This window comes from Schistocerca piceifrons, unplaced genomic scaffold (assembly GCF_021461385.2).
Source record: "Schistocerca piceifrons isolate TAMUIC-IGC-003096 unplaced genomic scaffold, iqSchPice1.1 HiC_scaffold_701, whole genome shotgun sequence".
NCBI lineage: Eukaryota > Metazoa > Arthropoda > Insecta > Orthoptera > Acrididae > Schistocerca > Schistocerca piceifrons.
The window spans coordinates 731337-737336 of record NW_025728950.1 but is presented as its reverse complement, the minus strand read 5'-3'; the positions used below and the strand labels follow the sequence as shown (position 1 = coordinate 737336).

Below are 6000 nucleotides of genomic sequence, written 5' to 3'. Positions count from 1 at the left end.
ATTAATTAAAACACAGCCTGAAATGGGTTAACTTTCTGCAGTGATCAGATATTCCGCTGGTAGCAAAACTTGTCGTAGTTGTTGATGTGCCCAGTAGTTAGTTGCTTACACACCACGATTTCTTTTCATTAATTTAAGATTATCTTAAGAATTTTTTTTTTTTTTTTTTTGCGGTTAGCCGGACGGCACTTGCAGCCGCATTACGCTAGGCTGGTAATTTATGGGGGCACAGGACAGTGCCTTCGGATGCCTCGTTAGCGTCTCTTATGGTCCGGGCATAGATAATTTTAATTACATTTTTTGGAGTTATATCCTTAGCTCCTCGCGAACGTCGTCGTCGTCGCCGCCGCACGCACGCTGAATACGTGTGTACACACGCACACACACATATGCAGTAGGCGGTGGACGATGTAAGCACTCGGCTAGGTGTAGCTCGCGCCAGTATAGCTCGCACCGGCCTGACGCTGCTGTGGGGCGGCCTCACGGCTTCTCCACTGCCCTGGCAGCTAGCGGCGTTCAAATGGGAGTCGCAGTTTACTCCTCGACATGGAGGGTAGTACTGGGATGTTGACGAGTGATCTCGTATTTGGTCGTTCCTTCCGGCACTTGCCTTTGCGATGTTTTCGACGGTCGCCTGTTGCCATATCGGCCCGCACCACCGTGTGTCACTCCCACATGTGCAGCGCACACGCTGCAAGCATTTAGGCCCTGACACTGCGGTTTTTCATCTCTGGCGGTACTCCGCAAGGATACCGCCCTTCGATTGTGCCATTCCAGCACTAATCGAAGTGCTAGGTTTTCCGGCCTGTTAGGAGACCGCTTCTGCAAAACGTGCGAGGAGATGTTTGCTGGTTGCGAGCTACCCGCCGATTTTCTAGCTGTACGTATTGTCCTTAATCCAAAGGTCACAGGTCACTGTCGGGCTAAGGACGTGTTCTTAACACTGATTATAAGTTGGTGGCACGAAGTGTGGCTTCACTTCTTAAACAGGTAATGAATAAGGTACACTGGCGTTTCGAATCGAACCACCTTCACCGCTGCTTCTATATACCGTGATGCTGTCTTACTCACCCACCGCCGACGCTCGAACCCCGGCTTCAATTGATCTCTAGATTTCGCCGGTGCCTTCTCCCATCCTTACCTGCTGGCCGTTATGTCGCGGAAGGGTTTCGGGGAGCACTTCATAAGAGTCATCCGGCACTTCTCGGATGGAGCAAATTCCAGAATCATTGTGAACGGCTGCAGATCACGACCAATTCCCATCAGACGATCAGTTCGACAAGGCTGTCCCTTGTCAGTGTATTTTATCGCTTTGGCGCTGGACCCCATGCTGCGTGACATCGGACGGATGGTCGATGGTGTTCCTTTCCCAGGCGTCACCTTCCGCAGTGCGGCATACGCGGATGGTGTAGGTGTGTTTGTAGCAAACGCCAATGACATCGATTCGGTTCGCCGAGTCCTCCACGTTTATGAACGAGCATCCGGTGCCATGTTAAAATCCAACAAAATGGTGCTAATGCCACTAGGGCCACGATCATTGACCATCGAACGCCCATGCAACCGGATTGTAGGGGAACAACGTATCTTGGGTCTTGAGGTGACTGACTGTCCGCAGCGCATGTTAACACTCACGTGCAGGCGGATTCTCACGCGCATCAGAGGATTTTGCATGAGTCACACTGATCGACGACTCGACCTCCATCAACGAATCCAACTGATTAGTACATACATCCTATCACGGGCATAGTATGTAGCACAACTCCATACGCTACCGAAACAAACCAGCAGAGCCATCTCACAAACAGTATATTGCCTATTGTGGCGGCATGCACTATTCAAAGTTGATGCGCAGAATTGTACACTGCCAAAGGTCGATAGTGGCCTTGGACTCACTGACTTTCCCCGCAAATGTGCGGCAATCCTGATTCAAAGTATCGCCACTTTGCGTGAGATTGACCCAGGTCGTACAACAGCGGTGCTTTTCGACCGTTATCGCCCACAATCGGCGCGTGCACCAGTATGTTTGACACATATTCCATTCCGGATGACGACAGTCAAGGACTATTACCTCAATCAAAGTTACGTCCTAACAGTGGCCACCGACAAGGCACGCACATCGAAGCGCCTTTACTAGGCGCTTCGAGGCCAGCCCACACCACATAAATTGGAGGACAGACGACCGTCGGTCATCTGGCACCAAGCTTGGGCTAATATCAACCACCCAGCCCTTCCCACAGAAGTTTCAGCGCTATGGTATCGCGTTGTAAACAATTTAATACCCACTAATCACCGCCTGGCGGCCATCCGCCTATGGCCCTCGGCTGCTTGCGGCCGATGTGGTGACGTAGACACCAGAGAGCATCGTCTCTTATGCCCTCACGTCACAGAAGTGTGGGACCTTGCACGTGTGCTATTAGCGCTGATCGGTGGGACTACACTGGACTATGTGTCAATCGACTGGTTCCTTACCCCTGATATTCAGACCAACCAACGAACACGACGTAACGCAATGGTGTGGCTCTTGGGCCACACCATTTTCACGATCTATGACCTTTGCCTCACCGATGCTGTCTCTTTCATGGACTACCTTTGGAGCCAGCATCGCCTGGCGGAATCTGACCGGAAATATACCATTACTTTTGCAAGATTTCTTAAAGTTGCAATGGTTCATGGTTATCAAAAGGTGTTCCGGGCTGACTAAGGCACCTCGTATAAGAATTGCCTGAGTGTACCCCTGGATCTTTGTCACTCAGACTTTCAAACTACCCTTGACTTACCCATACCCCAGATTTGATACTGGCCTTCAGGGCATCACTAGAGTAGACTGTTCTATGATACTGATAATATGGAAATTGGTAACACGGAAATTGTGTGAACCTTGTATGAAAAATTATTGGAAAATTGGAAAACATAATCTATCTTAGAGGATTATTACTTCGTTAATTCTATGGGCGATGGGATTATCTCGCCAGTTTCGTTTGAGTGTGCTGCCGTCGCTGTTTTTTTTTTATTTTGCCTTCATTTCTGTCTTTATTTATTTCTTTCTATTTAGTTTTTAACATCATCACTTGCTTCACACCTGGAGAGGGAGGTGTGTTTCTGAGTAGTGTGTCGTCGCCCCCAAGGCATAGCAGAGTATGCCTCCGCTTTTATTTTCGGTTTATGGCAATAAGTCTTGCTACTAACAACACCCTGCTTTACGTGCTGCGTCGACACTAGAGGATGGCGGCATTTTTGGAGAGGAAAAGGTAGGTCTATAGGGGAGGTAGGAGGGAAAAAAGTGTAGTATTTGTCTTATCAGCTTAATATCTGATACGTCCTGCATCACACGACCAGAATATTACACTCATTTTTGGCTTATGACGGAGTGCTAGGGGCTTGCTCCACCTCTGTCGCGGGTTGGCCCGGCATTGAAGTACCGCCGGGATCGGCCCACCTAAAATTAATTAAAACACAGCCTGAAATGGGTTAACTTTCTGCAGTGATCAGATATTCCGCTGGTAGCAAAACTTGTCGTAGTTGTTGATGTGCCCAGTAGTTAGTTGCTTACACACCACGATTTCTTTTCATTAATTTAAGATTATCTTAAGAATTTTTTTTTTTTTTTTGCGGTTAGCCGGACGGCACTTGCAGCCGCATTACGCTAGGCTGGTAATTTATGGGGGCACAGGACAGTGCCTTCGGATGCCTCGTTAGCGTCTCTTATGGTCCGGGCACAGATAATTTTAATTACATTTTTTGGAGTTATATCCTTAGCTCCTCGCGAACGTCGTCGTCGTCGCCGCCGCACGCACGCTGAATACGTGTGTACACACGCACACACACATATGCAGTAGGCGGTGGACGATGTAAGCACTCGGCTAGGTGTAGCTCGCGCCAGTATAGCTCGCACCGGCCTGACGCTGCTGTGGGGCGGCCTCACGGCTTCTCCACTGCCCTGGCAGCTAGCGGCGTTCAAATGGGAGTCGCAGTTTACTCCTCGACATGGAGGGTAGTACTGGGATGTTGACGAGTGATCTCGTATTTGGTCGTTCCTTCCGGCACTTGCCTTTGCGATGTTTTCGACGGTCGCCTGTTGCCATATCGGCCCGCACCACCGTGTGTCACTCCCACATGTGGAGCGCACACGCTGCAAGCATTTAGGCCCTGACACTGCGGTTTTTCATCTCTGGCGGTACTCCGCAAGGATACCGCCCTTCGATTGTGCCATTCCAGCACTAATCGAAGTGCTAGGTTTTCCGGCCTGTTAGGAGACCGCTTCTGCAAAACGTGCGAGGAGATGTTTGCTGGTTGCGAGCTACCCGCCGATTTTCAAGCTGTACGTATTGTCCTTAATCCAAAGGTCACAGGTCACTGTCGGGCTAACGACGTGTTCTTAACACTGATTATAAGTTGGTGGCACGAAGTGTGGCTTCACATCTTAAACAGGTAATGAATAAGGTACACTGGCGTTTCGAATCGAACCACCTTCACCGCTGCTTCTATATACCGTGATGCTGTCTTACTCACCCACCGCCGACGCTCGAACCCCGGCTTCAATTGATCTCTAGATTTCGCCGGTGCCTTCTCCCATCCTTACCTGCTGGCCGTTATGTCGCGGAAGGGTTTCGGGGAGCACTTCATAAGAGTCATCCGGCACTTCTTGGATGGAGCAAATTCCAGAATCATTGTGAACGGCTGCAGATCACGACCAATTCCCATCAGACGATCAGTTCGACAAGGCTGTCCCTTGTCAGTGTATTTTATCGCTTTGGCGCTGGACCCCATGCTGCGTGACATCGGACGGATGGTCGATGGTGTTCCTTTCCCAGGCGTCACCTTCCGCAGTGCGGCATACGCGGATGGTGTAGGTGTGTTTGTAGCAAACGCCAATGACATCGATTCGGTTCGCCGAGTCCTCCACGTTTATGAACGAGCATCCGGTGCCATGTTAAAATCCAACAAAATGGTGCTAATGCCACTAGGGCCACGATCATTGACCATCGAACGCCCATGCAACCGGATTGTAGGGGAACAACGTATCTTGGGTCTTGAGGTGACTGACTGTCCGCAGCGCATGTTAACACTCACGTGCAGGCGGATTCTCACGCGCATCAGAGGATTTTGCATGAGTCACACTGATCGACGACTCGACCTCCATCAACGAATCCAACTGATTAGTACATACATCCTATCACGGGCATAGTATGTAGCACAACTCCATACGCTACCGAAACAAACCAGCAGAGCCATCTCACAAACAGTATATTGCCTATTGTGGCGGCATGCACTATTCAAAGTTGATGCGCAGAATTGTACACTGCCAAAGGTCGATAGTGGCCTTGGACTCACTGACTTTCCCCGCAAATGTGCGGCAATCCTGATTCAAAGTATCGCCACTTTGCGTGAGATTGACCCAGGTCGTACAACAGCGGTGCTTTTCGACCGTTATCGCCCACAATCGGCGCGTGCACCAGTATGTTTGACACATATTCCATTCCGGATGACGACAGTCAAGGACTATTACCTCAATCAAAGTTACGTCCTAACAGTGGCCACCGACAAGGCACGCACATCGAAGCGCCTTTACTAGGCGCTTCGAGGCCAGCCCACACCACATAAATTGGAGGACAGACGACCGTCGGTCATCTGGCACCAAGCTTGGGCTAATATCAACCACCCAGCCCTTCCCACAGAAGTTTCAGCGCTATGGTATCGCGTTGTAAACAATTTAATACCCACTAATCACCGCCTGGCGGCCATCCGCCTATGGCCCTCGGCTGCTTGCGGCCGATGTGGTGACGTAGACACCAGAGAGCATCGTCTCTTATGCCCTCACGTCACAGAAGTGTGGGACCTTGCACGGGTGCTATTAGCGCTGATCGGTGGGACTACACTGGACTATGTGTCAATCGACTGGTTCCTTACCCCTGATATTCAGACCAACCAACGAACACGACGTAACGCAATGGTGTGGCTCTTGGGCCACACCATTTTCACGATCTATGACCTTTGCCTCAC

The 6000-nt window shown here is 50.2% G+C and overlaps 1 pseudogene; it reads left to right on the top strand.

Moving 5' to 3' along the window:
* Positions 1-3230: 3230 nt before the first annotated feature.
* On the top strand, positions 3231-3441 carry LOC124769436 (annotated as a pseudogene).
* Positions 3442-6000: the final 2559 nt, after the last annotated feature.